Source organism: Ranitomeya imitator, chromosome 3 (assembly GCF_032444005.1).
Source record: "Ranitomeya imitator isolate aRanImi1 chromosome 3, aRanImi1.pri, whole genome shotgun sequence".
Taxonomy (NCBI): Eukaryota; Metazoa; Chordata; class Amphibia; order Anura; family Dendrobatidae; genus Ranitomeya; species Ranitomeya imitator.
In genome coordinates this window covers 261,221,542-261,238,433 of record NC_091284.1, presented here as the reverse complement: position 1 = coordinate 261,238,433, position 16,892 = coordinate 261,221,542, and the positions used below count along the sequence as shown (strand labels likewise).

The 16,892-nt window shown below is 44.7% G+C and overlaps 1 protein-coding gene across 5 annotated transcripts in view; it reads left to right on the top strand.

Annotated features, from left to right (window-relative positions):
* The window catches only part of KLHL12 (kelch like family member 12), an 84,187-nt gene that overhangs the window by 20,675 nt on the left and 46,620 nt on the right, over positions 1 to 16,892 (top strand). For 2 of the 5 annotated variants that reach the window (XM_069756411.1, XM_069756412.1), the window contains exon 3: positions 2,989 to 3,062. The exons of the other annotated variants lie outside the window; for them this stretch is intronic. The gene's annotated coding sequence lies outside the window, so the exon portion shown is untranslated. The remainder of the gene's footprint in view (positions 1 to 2,988; positions 3,063 to 16,892) is intronic. 5 annotated transcript variants of the gene reach the window in all.

The window sequence follows — 16,892 nt, the reverse complement described above, 5'->3', positions numbered from 1 at the left end:
CTAGTCCAGAAAGGGGTATTGCAAGAAGTCCCATACCAGGAAAGAGGCACAGGTTTCTATTCTCCCCTCTTCCTCCGCAAGAAGCCGGACGGATCATACAGAACGATCATCAATCTAAAAAAATTAAACAGTTTCCTAGAGTTACAACATTTCAAAATGGAGACAATAAAATCTTGCGTAAGAATACTCTTTCCCTTGTGTTTCATGACTGTTCTAGATTTACGAGACGCATATTACCATGTGCCCATCCACAGAGATTATCAAAAATATCTCAGACTGGCAGTGAATATCCAGGGGGAGGTAAAACACTTCCAATTCCAGGCTCTCCCCTTCGGGATAGCTATTGCTCCTCGGGTATTCACGAAAATAATGTCAGAAGTAATGGCCCACATACGGGAGCAGAACATCCTAATAGTTCCCTATCTGGACGACCTCCTTGTAGTAGGGAACTCATTCCAACACTGCGAACAACAGTTGAATCAGGTCATGACTTCACTGTCGAGTCTAGGGTGGCTGCTAAACATAGCCAAGTCCAAGATGGTGCCATCCCAGGTACAGGAGTACTTAGGGATAGTCCTAGACTCGATCACGCAGACATGCTATCTTCCTCAGGAGAAGATTCAGAAAATGACACAGGCAGTGTTACAGCTGACGGTATCCCCAGTCACTACCCTGAGGAAAGCAATGTCCCTGTTGGGCTCCAGGACTGCCTGTATCCCGGCCGTACAGTGGGCACAATGTCATTCCCGGGATCTACAATGGGAGACTTTAGATTCAGGCATATCTCTGCACGGGAATTTAGACGAGCAGTTAAGTATATCACCAAACACAATACACTCCCTAGCATGGTGGGCGGACCCAGGGAATCTAACCAAAGGGGTTCCTTGGGCTCTACCGACAGAAAAATTCTAACGACAGATGCAAGCCACTGGGGTTGGGGAGCACACATAGACGATCAAGTGGCACAGGGGAATTGGAACAGAAGTCAAGAGCTAGACTCTTCCAACATGAAAGAACTGTTAGCGGTAAAGCTGGCCCTAACACATTTTCTATATCTCCTTCACGGGCATCATGTAAAAGTCTTCTCGGACAACCAAGTAGTGGTCGCATATCTAAACCACGAAGGGGGCACCAGGTGTCGAGCACTGATGGAGGTAACCCAATCCATCTTCCACATAGCGGAACACAGTCTAAAGTCCTTGACAGCTCTCCACTTAAAGGGCTCAGAAAACCAGACTGCAGACTTCCTGAGCAGGACATGCTTAAAGCAGGGAGAGTGGGAGCTAAATCAGTTGGTCTTCGATCAAATCGTGAATCTCTGGGGTCTACCAGAAATAGACCTATTCGCGAACAGCCAAAACCACAAAGTGAAAACATTCTGCTCAATAGATCCCCGGGGGAACCCTGTAGCTCTAGACGCACTAACAATTCCTTGGAACTATCATCTCGCCTATGCGTTCCCTCCAATGTCGCTCATCCCCTTAGTGTTGAGGAAAATTCGGGAGGAGAGAGCTACAGTGATGGTAATAGCGCCATTTTGGCCCCGCAGAATATGGTTTTCTTGGCTAAGAAACATGTCCATATCGAGTTCTACCAGACTCTCCAAAACTTCTGTCCCAGGGTCCAGTATTTCACCCCAATGTAAAAAATTTACACATGACAGCATGGCTTTTGAAAGGAGGTTGCTGAGGGATAAAGGGTTCTCTCCCAACTTAGCGTCCACTCTATTACAGAGTAGAAAACCCGTAACCACTAGAATATATGGGAAAGTGTGGAAAAAGTTTATGTCGGTATCAGGGGCAGACCCGTCCGGGGTGATCCCAATAGGGAAAATACTTGAGTTCTTACAGAAAGGTCTGGAAAGAGGTTTAGCTACAAGCACTCTAAAGGTCCAGGTGGCAGCCTTAGGAGCACTATATAATTACGACTTGGCCAAAAATCGATGGGTCATGCGTTTCATTAAAGCCTCATCTAGATCCAGACCCATTCCCCTCCACAACTCTCCTCCATGGCATTTAAACCTTGTATTAAACGCTCTAACCAAACCTCCCTTTGAGCCCCTGACAGAAGTTCCTTTAAAGATCTTATCCCTAAAAACCACACTCCTAGTGGCCCTAACCTCGGCTCGTCGTGTCAGCGATTATACAAGCGTTATCCTCATGTCCACCCTTTATTCAGATACTTGATGACAGTCATTCTTAAAACTGACCCGGCTTACCTCCCTAAAATATCGTCACAGTTTCATAGAACGCAAGAAATCTCTTTGCCCTCCTTTTGCCCCAACCCTAAAAATGAGGGGGAAAGAACACTGCATACCCTAGACGTAAAAAGATGTCTGATCCAATATCTGTCAGCCACTAGGGAGTACAGGAAGGATAGGGCTTTGTTTGTCTGCTTCCAGGGTCCATGGAAGGGACAAAAAGCATCGAAAGCCACGTTAGCAAGGTGGATAAGAGACGCCATCGCCCTATCCTACTCATCCTGCGGGACAGCCATCCCGGAGAATATAAAGGCTCATTCGACCAGAGCAGTGGCATCATCCTGGGCGGAGAGAGCTGGCGCTTCGATACAACAGATATGTAGAGCGGCCACTTGGTCTTCCCAGTCTACATTTTTCAAGCATTACCGCTTAGACTTGACCTCCTCTGATACTACCTTTGGGCGAAGGGTTCTAGAGGCAGTGGTCCCTCCCTAAGAGCTATCTATTCAAATCTCTCCGTGGTGCCATCATGGGGATAGAGAAAATGGTAGTTACCTGCCGATAACGGTATTTCTCTGATCCCATGATGGCACCCGTATATTCCCTCCCTTTTCACACACAGGTGTGCACTTGGTAAGGTACCAGTAATTAGTTTTAGTCACGGTGCCTCTGTTAAGTTAAATAGGTTAAGTTTAATTTGTACAAATATTGAGTTGCAGCTGAAGTTCTGTATAAGGCTCTGTAATCCAACTGATGTAGGAGAGAGGTATGCCCTTTTTCATCTGTAGGTTTCCTGTCCCTGGGGGCGGACCCCTCTCTCCGTGGTGCCATCATGGGATCAGAGAAATACCGTTATCGGCAGGTAACTACCATTTTCCCCTATCCCCATTATTCCCATTTTATGTATCAACCTTTTGTGTTGCACTGTATCAAAAGCTTTTGAAAAGTCCATATACACTAGGTCCACTGCGTTCCCTTGGTCCACTCCGTAACTTACCTCTTCATAGAAATTGATGAGTTTAGTCTGACATGAACGGTGCCTAGTAAACCCGTGCTGATACTGGGTCATGAAGTTATTCCTCTTCAGATACTCAAGCATAGCATCCCTTAGAATTCCCTCCAGGATTTTACCCACATTAATAATAATAATAATAATAATAATTTTATTTATATAGCGCCAACATATTCCGCAGCGCTTTACAAATTATAGAGGGGACTTGTACAGACAATAAACATTACAGCATAACAGAAATACAGTTCAAAACAGATACCAGGAGGAGTGCGGGCCCTGCTCGCAAGCTTACAAACTATGGGGAAAAGGGGAGACACGAGAGGTGGATGGTAACAATTGCTTTAGTTATTCGGACCAGCTATAGTGTAAGGCTCAGGTGTTCATGTAAAGCTGCATGAACCAGTTACCTGCCTAAGTATGTAGCAGTACAGACACAGAGGGCTAATACTGCATAAAGTGTATGAGAACATGATGCGAGGAACCTTTTTTTTTTTTTTTTTTTATTATAAATAGGCCACACAGGGATCGTTAGGTTAATGCATTGAGGCGGTAGGCCAGTCTGAACAAATGAGTTTTTAGGGCACGCTTAAAACTGTGGGGATTGGGGATTAATCGTATTAACCTAGGTAGTGCATTCCAAAGAATCGGCGCAGCACGTGTAAAGTCTTGGAGACGGGAGTGGGAGGTTCTGATTATTGAGGATGCTAACCTGAGGTCATTAGCGGAGCGGAGGGCACGGGTAGGGTGGTAGACTGATACCAGGGAGGAGATGTAGGGTGGTGCTGAGCCATGGAGTGCTTTGTGGATGAGGGTAGTAGTTTTGTACTGGATTCTGGAGTGGATGGGTAGCCAGTGTAATGACTGGCACAGGGTAGAGGCATCGGTGTAACGGTTGGTGAGGAATATGATCCTGGCTGCAGCATTCAGGACAGATTGGAGCCGGGAGAGTTTTGCAAGAGGGAGACCGATTAGTAGAGAGTTACAATAGTCCAGACGAGAATGAATAAGTGAAACAGTCAGAGTTTTTGCAGAGTCGAAATTAAGAAAAGGGCGAATTCTAGAAATGTTTTTGAGATGCAGGTAAGAAGAGCGAGCCAGTGATCGGATGTAGGGGGTGAATGAAAGGTCAGAATCAAGGATGACCCCAAGGCAGCGGGCATGTTGCTTTGGAGTAATGGTGGAACCGCACACGGAGATGGCAATGTCAGGCAAAGGTAGGTTAGTAGAGGGAGAGAACACGAGGAGTTCAGTTTTTGACAGGTTTAGTTTCAGATAGAGGGAGGACATGATGTTAGAGACAGCGGTAAGACAATCACTGGTGTTTTCTAAAAAGGTCGGTGTGATATCGGGAGCAGAAGTGTATAATTGGGTGTCGTCAGCATAGAGATGGTACTGGAAACCAAATCTACTGATTGTTTGTCCAATAGGGGCAGTATACAACGAGAAGAGTAGGGGGCCTAGGACTGATCCTTGAGGAACCCCAACAGTAAGGGGAAGGTGAGAGGAGGAGGAACCAGCAAAACATACAGTGAAGGATCGGTCAGAGAGATAGGAGGAGAACCAGGAGAGAACGGTGTCCTTGAGGCCGATGGAGCGGAGCATAGTGAGGAGGAGCTGATGATCCACAGTGTCAAATGCTGCAGAGAGATCCAAGAGAATTAGCATGGAGTAGTGACCATTAGATTTAGCTGTTAGTAGGTCATTAGAGACTTTAATGAGGGCAGTTTCAGTAGAGTGTAAAGAGCGGAAGCCAGACTGAAGAGGGTCGAGAAGAGAGTTATCTGAGAGATAGCGGGTAAGACGGGAGTGGACCAGGCGTTCGAGGAGTTTAGAGATGAAGGGAAGATTAGAGACAGGTCTATAATTAGCGGCACAGTTTTGATCGAGGGATGGTTTTTTAAGTAATGGATGTATGATGGCATGCTTAAATGAGGAGGGAAAAATACCGGAAGTGAGGGAAAGGTTGAATATTTTTGTTAGGTGAGAGGTGATAGCCGGGGAAAGGGACTGGAGGAGATGTGACGGAATGGGGTCACTGGTGCAAGTGGTCGGGCGCGAAGATGCAAGGAGCCTGCTTACTTCTTCTTCTGTAACTGCTTCAAAGTCAGAGAGTGAACTAGATGCAGTGGGGGAGGGAGGACAGTGCATGGTATGAAGAGATTGGGAGATGATTTCCTGTCGAATGTGGTCAATTTTTTCTTTGAAGTAATTGGCCAGATCGTCAGCACGGAGATCCGTGGTTGGGGCCTGCTCTCTTGGGTTGAGTAGGGACTGGAACGTGTCAAAGAGACGTTTAGGGTTATTGGACAGGGAGGTGATGAGGGTGTTGAAGTAGGTTTGTTTGGAGAGGTGAAGGGCAGAATTGTATGTCTTTAGCATGAACTTATAATGGATGAAATCTTCGGGTAGATTAGATTTTCTCCACAGACGTTCTGCGCACCTGGAGCACCGCTGCAGGAAACGTGTTTGCAGCGTGTGCCACGGTTGTTGCCGTCTGTGCCGAGTTGTTTTATGTATAGGAGGAGCAGCTTCATCCAGAGCACTTTGCAGGGTTTCATTGTAATGCTTCAATGCAGAATCAGGAAATAAGATGGAGGAAATAGGGGCCAATGAGGACTGCAAGTTCATCATAAGTTTCTGGGTGTTAATGGCCTGAATGTTTCTATAGGTGTGGAAAGTGGGGGTGACCTGAGCGGGATGGCAGTTCTTGATAGAGAATGAAAGAAGGTTGTGGTCAGAGAGCGGGAGAGGGGAGTTTGTGAAGTCATCCACTGAGCAAAGTCGGGAGAAGACCAAGTCAAGGGAGTTTCCATCTTCATGTGTTGGAGAGTTAGTATGCTGCGAGAGGCCAAAAGAGGAGGATAGAGATAAAAGGTGAGAAGCAGATGGGGAGAGGGGAGAGGCAATGGGGATGTTGAAATCACCCATGATAAGGGTAGGGGTGTCACAGGAGAGAAAGTGTGGAAGCCAGGTGGCAAAGTGATCCAGGAACTGATGAGAGGGGCCGGGAGGACGATACACCACCGCCACTCGCATGGAGAAGGGGACGTAGAGTCTGACCACATGGACCTCAAAGGAAGGGAAGACAAGTGAGGGTACTTGGGGGATAACTTGGAAAGTACATTTGGGTGAAAGGAGCAGACCAACGCCTCCACCTGCTCTGTTGTCTGATCTTGGGGTATGAGAAAAGTGCAGTCCACCATATGAAAGAGCAGCAGCAGCGGTGGTGTCTGACTGCTGGATCCAGGTTTCAGTAAGAGCCAGGAGATTAAGAGAATTAGAAAGGAAGAAGTCATGAATGAAGGAGAGTTTATTACACACAGAGCGAGAATTCCAAAGGGCACAATTGAAAGAGACAGCAGGCATGCAGGGAATATTAATAAGGTTAGAGGGGTTTCTGGGTGTAGCAATTGGGAGGTTTGACTGGCTATAACATGGGGGGCCGGGGTTTGGAGATATGTCTCCAGCGACTAGGAGAAGGAGGATCGAAAGAGTGAGCAGATGGTTAAGTGATTTGTGAGAGCGTCTCTTGTGTTGGATGTTGGGACTGAATGGATCTGTGCTGTTAAGCAATGTGAATAGAGCATGAGTGCTATACATAGGAGAGGCAAGGACAGAGGGGCCGATATGGATGGAGGTTAAGCTTACTGGCCTATAATTTGAGTTCAGTGTTTGTCCCCTTTTTGAATATTGGCACCACATTTGCTATGTCTGTGGTACAGACCCTGTTATTGAGTCTTTAAAGATTAAAAGTAATGGCCTATCAATGACTGTACTTAATTCCTGCAGTACTCGGGGGTGTATCCCATCCGGGCCCGGAGATTTGTCAATTTTAGTGATTTTTAGACGCCGCCGTACTTCCTGCTGGGTTAAGCAGGTGACATTTAATGGGGAATTTTTGTTATCACTGATCATATTGTCTGCCATGGAATTTTCTTGTGTAAATACTGATGAAAAAAGTCATCTACTATATAAGTGTCTAAGGGTCAGTTCCGTCTTTCTGTCTGTCCTTCTGTCTGTAATGGAAATCCCAAGTCGCTGATTTGTCGCGGCAAAAAGGCCCCGACCAATCAGCGACAGGCACAGTCCGGCGGCAAAATGGCCGCTCCTTACTCCCTACAGTCAGTGCCCACAGTCCGGTGACCGGTCCATGCATTGCGGTCTCGCGAAATGATAACGTAGCAGTCTCGCGAGACCGCTATGTCATCATCTCACGAGACCGCAATGCACTCTTGGGACCGGAGCGTCACGAGAAGCATCGGTAAACGCCTCGGCTGGATCCGGTATATAACTATTTTTTATTTTAATTTTTTTTTAACAGGGATATGGTGCCTACATTGCTATATACTACGTGGGCTCTGTTAGATACTGTGTGGGCTGTGTTACATACTGTGTGGGCTGTGGTGTATACTACATCTCTGTGCTATATACTATATGGGCTGTGCTATATAGTATGTGGCTGTGGTATATATTACGTGGCTGGCCAATATACATCGCTGTGCTCTATACTACGTGGCCTGGGTTATATACTACATCTCTGCTATATACTACATGGCTGGGCAATATACTACGTGGCTGTAAACTACATACATATTCTAGAATACCCGATGCGTTAGAATCGGGCCACCATCTAGGTTAGCATATTGGCCTTTTCCTCATCCTCCTCCACCATTTCACCCAGACTATTTTTAAAGAGGCCAACACTATCATTTTTTAGTTTCTTACTATTTATGTAGTTAAAGAATATTTTGGGATTATTTTTACTCTCTCTGGCAATGAGTCTCTCTGTCTCAAATTTTGCTGCCTTAATTTGCTTTTTACAGAATGTAATTTTTTGTATTTATTTAATGCCTCATCACTACCTACTTCCTTTAATTCTCTAAATGCTTTCTTATTGTCACTTATTGCGCCCCTTACAGCTCTTTTTAGCCATATTGGTTTCCTCCTATTCCTAGTATGTTTATTCCCATACGGTATATACTGTGCACAGGTCCTATCCAGGATGCTAATAAACATCTCACATTTTCTTTGTGTATTTTTATGTCTCAGGATATCGTCCCAGTTAATTGCACCAAGATCATCTCTCATCCATTGGAAATTTGCCCTCCTGAAGTTTAGTGTCCTTGTAACCCCTCTTCTACACATCTTATTAAAAGATACATGAAAGCTTATTATTTTGTGATCACTATTCCCCAAGTGACCCCCAACCCTTATATTTGATATGCGGTCTGGCCTGTTGGTTAACCCCTTTACCCCCAAGGGTGGTTTGCACGTTAATGACCGGGCCAATTTTTACAATTCTGACCACTGTCCCTTTATGAGGTTATAACTCTGGAACGCTTCAACGGATCCCAGTGATTCTGACATTGTTTTCTCGTGACATATTGTACTTCATGATAGTGGTAAAAATTATTTGATAGTACCTGCGTTTATTTGTAAAAAAAACTGAATTTTGGCGAAAATTATGAAAATTTCGCAATTTGTTAACTTTGAATTTTTATGCAATTAAATCACAGAGATATGTCACACAAAATACTTAATAAATAACATTTCCCACATGTCTACTTTACATCAGCACAATTTTGGAACCAAAAATTTTTTTTGTTAGGGAGTTATAAGGGTTAAAAGTTGACCAGTAATTTCTCTTACAACACCATTTTTTTTTTAGGGACCACATCTCATTTGAAGTCATTTTGAGGGGTCTATATGATAGAAAATACCCAAGTGTGACACCATTCTAAAAACTGCACCCCTCAAGGTGCTCAAAACCATATTCAAGAAGTTTATTAACCCTTCAGGTGCTTCACAGGAATTTTTGGAATGTTTAAATAAAAATGAACATTTACCGTAACTTTTTTTCACAAAAAATTTACTTCAGCTCCAATTTGTTTTATTTTACCAAGGGTAACAGGAGAAAATGGACCCCAAAAGTTGTTTTACAATTTGTCCTGAGTACACCGATACCCGATATGTGGGAGTAAACCACTGTTTGGGCGCATGACAGAGCTCGGAAGCGAAGGAGCGCCATTTGACTTTTCAATGCAAAATTGACTGGAATCGAGATGGGACACCATGTTGCGTTTGGAGAGCCCCTGATGTGCCTAAACATTGAAACCCCCCACAAGTGACACCATTTTGGAAAGTAGACCCCCTAAGGAACTTATCTAGAGGTGTGGTGAGCACTTTGACCCACCAAGTGCTTCACAGAAGTTTATAATGCAGAACCATAAAAATAAAAAATCATATTTTTTCACAAAAATTATCTTTTCGCCCCCAATTTTTTATTTTCCCTAGGGTAAGAGAAGAAATTGGACCCCAAAAGTTGTTGTACAATTTGTCCTGAGTACGCTGATACCCCATATGTGGGGTAAACCACTGTTTGGGCGCATGGGAGAGCTCGGAAGGGAAGGAGCGCCGTTTGACTTTTCAATGCAAAATTGACAGGAATTGAGATGGGACGCCATGTTGCGTTTGGAGAGCCACTGATGTGCCTAAACATTGAAACCCCCCACAAGTGACACCATTTGGAAAGTAGACCCCCTAAGGAACTTATCTAGATGTGTTTTGAGCGCTTTGACCCACCAAGGGCTTCAGAGAAGTTTATAATGCAGAGCCGTAAAAATAAAATTAATTTTTTCCCCACAAAAATTATTTTTTTAGCCCCCAGTTTTGTATTTTCCCAAGGGTAACAGGAGAAATTGGATCCCAAAAGTTGTTGTCCTATTTGTCCTGAGTTCGCTGATACCCCATATGTTGGGGTAAACCCCTGTTTGGGCACACGGGAGAGCTCGGAAGGGAAGGAGTACTGTTTTACTTTTTCAACGCAGAATTGGCTGGAATTGAGATCGGACGCCATGTCGCGTTTGGAGAGCCCCTGATGTGCCTAAACAGTGGAAACCCCCCAATTATAACTGAAACCCTAATCCAAATACACCCCTAACCCTAATCCCAACCCTATTCCCAACTGTAAATGTAATCAAAACCCTAACCGTAACTTTAGCCCCAACCCTAACTGTAGCCTTAACCCTAGCCCCAACCCTAGCCCTAACCCTAGCCCTAACCCTAACCCTAATGGGAAAATGGAAATGAATACATTTTTTTAATTTTTCCCTAACTAAGGGGGTGATGAAGGGGGGTTTGATTTACTTTTATAGCGTTTTTTTTAGCAGATTTTTATGATTGGCAGCTGTCACACACTGAACGACGCTTTTTATTGCAAAAAATATTTTTTTGTTACCACATTTTGAGAGCTATAATTTTTCCATATTTTGGTCCACAGAGTCATGTGAGGTCTTGTTTTTTGCGGGACGAGTTGACGTTTTTATTGGTAACATTTTCGGGCACGTGACATTTTTTGATCGCTTTTTATTCCGATTTTTGTGAGGCAGAATTACCAAAAACCAGCTATTCATGAATTTCTTTTGGGGGAGGAGTTTATACCGTTCCGCAAAATTGATAAAGCAGTTTTATTCTTCTGGTCAGTACGATTACAGCGACACCTCATTTATATTATTTTTTTATCTTTTGGCGCTTTTATACGATAAAAACTATTTTATAGAAAAAATAATTATGTTTGCATCGCTTTATTCTCAGGACTATAACTTTTTTATTTTTTTGCTGTTGATGCTGTATGGCGGCTCGTTTCTTGCGGGACAAGATGACGTTTTCAGCGGTACCATGGTTATTTATATCTGTCTTTTTGATCGCGTGTTATTCCACTTTTTGTTCGGCGGTATGATAATAAAGCGTTGTTTTTTTGCCTCTTTTTTTTTTTTTTTCTTTTTTTTCTTACGGTGTTTACTGAAGGGGTTAACTAGTGGGCCAGTTTTATAGGTCGGGCCGTTACGGACGCGGCGATACTAAATGTGTACTTTTATTGTTTTTTTTTTTGTTTTTTTTTATTTAACCCCTTCCCGACCTTTGACGCATACGCTGTGTCATGAAAGTCGGTGCCATTCCGACCCATGACGCAGCATATGCGTCATGGAAAGATCGCGTCCCTGCAGGCCGGGTGAAAGGGTTAACTCCCATTTCACCCGATCTGCAGGGACAGGGGGAGTGGTAGTTTAGCCCAGGGGGGGTGGCTTCACCCCCTCGTGGCTACGATCGCTCTGATTGGCTGTTGAAAGTGAAACTGCCAATCAGAGCGATTTGTAATATTTCACCTAAAAAACTGGTGAAATATTACAATCCAGCCATGGCCGATGCTGCAATATCATCGGCCATGGCTGGAAACACTTATGTGCACCCACCCCACTCCTCCGATCGCCCCCCCAGCCCCCCGATCTGTGGTCCGCTCCCCTCCGTCCTGTGCTCCGCTCCCCCGTCCTCCTGTCCGCTTCCCCGTGCACCAATCACACCCCCCGCGCTCCAATCAAACCCCCCCGCACTCCGATCCCCCCCCCCGTGCTCCGATCCACCCCCCCGCACAGCGATCCCTCACCCCGTGCTCCAATCCTTCCCCGTGCTCCAATCCTCCCTCCCGTGTTCCGATCCACCCCCCCCCCATGATCCGATCCACCCCCCCGTGCTCCGACGCCCCCCCCCGTGCCCTGATCTCCCCCCCCCTTATACTTACCTGGCCGCCCGAGGTCCGTCCGTCTTCTTTCCTCGGCGCCGCCATCTTCCAAAATGGCGGGCGCATGTGCAGTGCGCCCGCCGAATCTGCCGGCCGGCAGATTCGTTCCAGAGTGAATTTTGATCACTGAGATAGGTTATATCTCAGTGATCAAAATAAAAAAAATAGTAAATGACCCCCCCCCCCCTTTGTCACCCCCATAGATGGGGACAATAAAAAAAATAAAGAATTTTTTTTTTTTTTCACTAAGGTTGGGGTAAGAACTAGGGTTAGGGTTAGGGTTAGGGGTAGGGTTAGGGGTAGGGTTAGGGTTAGGGGTAGGGTTAGGGTTAGGGCTAGGGGTAGGGTTAGGGGTAGGGTTAGGGGTAGGGCTAGGGTTAGGGCTAGGGTTAGGGTTTCGGTATGTGCACACGTATTCTGGTCCTATGCGGATTTTTCCGCAGCGGATTTGAAAAATCCACAGTGCTAAACCGCTGCCGATTTATCGTGGATTTACCGCGGTTTTTCTGCGCATTTCACTGCGGTTTTACAACTGCGATTTTCTATTGGAGCAGTTGTAAAACCGCTGCGGAATCCGCAGAAAGAAGTGACATGCTGCGGAATGTAAACCGCTGCGTTTCCGTGCAGTTTTTCCGCAGCATGTGTACAGCGATTTTTGGTTCCCCTAGGTTCACATTGAACTGTAAACTCATGGGAAACTGCTGCGGATCCGCAGCGTTTTCCGCAGCGTGTGCACATACCTTTAGAATTAGGCTATGTGCACACGGTGCGGATTGGCCGCTGCGGATCCGCAGCAGTGTTCCATCAGGTTTACAGTACCATGTAAACATATGGAAAACCAAATCCGCTGTGCCCATGGTGCAGAAAATACCGCGCGGGAACGCTGCGTTGTATTTTCCGCAGCATGCCAATTCTTTGTGCGGATTCCGCAGCGTTTTACACCTGTTCCTCAATAGGAATCCACAGGTGAAATCCGCACAAAAAATACTGGAAATCCACGGTAAATCCACAGGTAAAACGCAGTGCCTTTTACCCGCGGATTTTTCAAAAATGATGCTGAAAAATCTCATACGAATCCGCAACGTTGGCACATAGCCTTAGAGTTGGGTTGGAATTAGGGTTGTGGTTAGGGTTAGGGGTGTGTTGGGGTTAGGGTTGTGGTTAGGGGTGTGTTGGGGTTAGGGTTGTGATTAGGGTTACGGCTACAGTTGGGATAAGGGTTAGGGGTGTGTTGGAGGTAGAATTGAGGGGTTTCCACTGTTTAGGCACTTCAGAGGGTCTCCAAACGCAACATGGCGCCACCATTGATTCCAGCCAATCTTGTATTCAAAAATTCAAATGGTGCTCCCTCACTTCCGAACCCCGACGTGTGCCCAAACAGTGGTTTACCCCCACATATGGGGTACCAGCATACTCAGGACAAACTGCGCAACAATTACTGGGGTCCAATTTCTCCTGTTACCCTTGAGAAAATAAAAAATTGCTTGCTAAAACATCATTTTTGAGGAAAGAAAAATGATTTTTTATTTTCACGGCTCTGCGTTGTAAACGTCTGTGAAGCACTTGGGGGTTCAAAGTGCTCACCACATATCTAGATAAGTTCCTTGGGGGGTCTAGTTTCCAAAATGGGGTCACTTGTGGGGGGTTTCTACTGTTTAGGCACACCAGGGGCTCTGCAAACGCAACGTGACGCCCGCAGACCATTCCATCAAAGTCTGCATTTCAAAAGTCACTACTTCCCTTCTGAGCCCCCACGTGTGCCCAAACAGTGGTTTACCCCCACACATGGGGCATCAGCGTACTCAGGAGAAACTGGACAACAACTTTTGTGGTCCAATTTCTCCTGTAACCCTTGGGAAAATAAAAAATTCTGGGCTAAAAAATTATTTTTGAGGAAAGAAAACGTATTTATTATTTTCACGGCTCTGCGTTATAAACTTCTGTAAAGCACTTGGGGGTTGAAAGTGCTCACCACACATCTAGATAAGTTCCTTTGGGGGTCTAGTTTCCAAAATGGGGTCACTTGTGGGGGGTTTCTACTGTTTAGGCACACCAGGGGCTCTGCAAACGCAATGTGACGCCCGCAGACCATTCCATCAAAGTCTGCATTTCAAAAGTCACTACTTCCCTTCTGAGCCCCCACGTGTGCCCAAACAGTGGTTTACCCCCACACATGGGGTATCAGCGTACTCAGGAGAAACTGGACAACAACTTTTGTGGTCCAATTTCTCCTGTAACCCTTGGGAAAATAAAAAATTCTGGGCTAAAAAATTATTTTTGAGGAAAGAAAACGTATTTATTATTTTCACTGCTCTGTGTTATGAACTTCTGTGAAGCACTTGGGGGTTCAAAGTGCTCACCTCACATCTAGATAAGTTCCTTTGGGGGTCTAGTTTCCAAAATGGGGTCACTTGTGGGGGGTTTCTACTGTTTAGCCACATCAGGGGCTCTGCAAACGCAACGTGACGCCCACAGAGCATTCCATCAAAGTCTGCATTTCAAAACGTCACTACTTCACTTCCGAGCCCCAGCATGTGCCTAAACAGTGGTTTACCCCCACATATGGGGTATCAGCGTACTCAGGAGAAACTGGACAACAACTTTTGGGGTCAAATTTCTCCTGTTACCCTTGGGAAAATAAAAAATTGCGGGCTAAAATTCATTTTTGAGAAAATAATTTTTTTTTTTTATTTTCATGGCTCTGCGTTATAAACTTCTGTGAAGCACTTGAGGGTTCAAAGTGCTCACTACACATCTAGATTAGTTCCTTTGGGGGTCTAGTTTCCAAAATGGGGTAATTTGTGGGGGATCTCCAATGTTTAGGCACACAGGGGCTCTCCAAACGCGACATGGTGTCCGCTAATGATTGGAGATAATTTTCCATTTAAAAAGCCAAATGGCGTGCCTTCCCTTCTGAGCCCTGCCGTGCGCCCAAACAGTGGTTTACCCCCACATATGGGGTATCTGCATACTCAGGACAAACTGGACAACAACATTTGTGGTCCAATTTCTCCTATTACCATTGGCAAAATAGGAAATTCCAGGCTAAAAAATCATTTTTGAGAAAAGAAAAATTATTTTTTATTTTCATGGCTCTGCATTATAAACTTCTGTGAAGCACCTGGGGGTTTAAAGTGCTCAGTATGCATCTAGATAAGTTCCTTGGGGGGTCTAGTTTCCAAAATGGGGTCACTTGTGGGGGAGCTCCATTGCATAGGCACACAGGGGCTCTCCAAATGCGACATGGTGTCCGCTAACAATTGGAGCTAATTTTCCATTCAAAAAGTTAAAAGGCGCGCCTTCCCTTCCGAGCCCTGCCGTGTGCCCAAACAGTGGTTTACCCCCACATATGAGGTATCGGCGTACTCGGGAGAAATTGCTCAACAAATTTTAGGATCCATTTTATCCTATTGCCCATGTGAAAATGAAAAAATTGAGGCGAAAATAAATTTTTTGTGAAAAAAAAGTACTTTTTCATTTTTACGGATCAATTTGTGAAGCACCTGAGGGTTTAAAGTGCTCACTAGGCATCTAGATAAGTTCCTTGGGGGGTCCAGTTTCCAAAATGGGGTCACTTGTGGGGGAGCTCCAATGTTTAGGCACACAGGGTCTCTCCAAACGCGACATGGTGTCCGCTAACGATGGAGATAATTTTTCATTCAAAAAGTCAAATGGCGCTCCTTCCCTTCCGAGCCTTACCATGTGCCCAAACAGTGGTTTACCCCCACATATGAGGTATCAGCGTACTCAGGACAAATTGGACAACAACGTACGTGGTTCAGTTTCTCCTTTTACCATTGGGAAAATAAAAAAATTGTTGCTGAAAAATCATTTTTGTGACTAAAAAGTTAAATGTTCATTTTTTCCTTCCATGTTGCTTCTGCTGCTGTGAAGCACCTGAAGGGTTAATAAACTTCTTGAATGTGGTTTTGTGCACCTTGAGGGGTGCAGTTTTTAGAATGGTGTCACTTTTGGGTATTTTCAGCCATATAGACCCCTCAAACTGACTTCAAATGTGAGGTGGTCCCTAAAAAAAATGGTTTTGTAAATTTCGTTGTAAAAATGAGAAATCGCTGGTCAAATTTTAACCCTTATAACTTCCTAGCAAAAAAAAATTTTGTTTCCAAAATTGTGCTGATGTAAAGTAGACGTGTGGGAAATGTTATTTATTAACTATTTTGTGTCACATAACTCTCTGGTTTAACAGAATAAAAATTCAAAATGTGAAAATTGCGAAATTTTCAAAATTTTCGTCAAATTTCCGTTTTTATCACAAATAAACACAGAATTTATTGACCTAAATTTACCACTAACATGAAGCCCAATATGTCACGAAAAAACAATCTCAGAACCGCTAGGATCCATTGAAGCGTTCCTGAGTTATTACCTCATGAAGGGACACTGGTCAGAATTGCAAAAAACGGCAAGGTCTTTAAGGTCAAAATAGGCTGGGTCATGAAGGGGTTAAAGAAATGTATTTATGGGAATAATATATATATATATATATATATATATATATATATATATATATATATATATATATAATTTTTTTTTTTTTTTTTTTTCATTATTTAGGAATTTTTTTAAAAAATTTTTTTTTTACACATTTGTAATTTTTTTTTTTTTACTTTTTAACTTTGTCCCAGGGGGACTCTGTCAGATCACCGATCTGTCTCAGAGCACTGCAGGCTTCACAGTGCCTCTGCTGCTCTGAGCAGGCTCTGTGAAGCCACCTCCCTCCCTGCAGGACCCGGATGCCGCGGCCATCTTGGATCCGGGCCTGGAGCAGGGAGGGAGGTAGGGAGACCCTCGCATCAACGCGATCACATCTGTTATGATCCGGTGACCTTGGAGCCGCATGAAACTTTCTCTGGAGTAGGTGGTAACTGTACTGACCACAAATCCTGAACTAACACCGCAACTAGAAGTAGCCATGGGGTGTGCCTAACAAACCCTAGACACCTCGACACAGCCGGAGGACTAAATACCCCTATAGATGGAAATAGGAATTCTACCTTGCCTCAGAGCAGAACCCCAAAGGATAAGCAGCCCCCCACGAATATTGACTGTGAGTAGGAGAGGAAAGACACACGCAGGCAGAA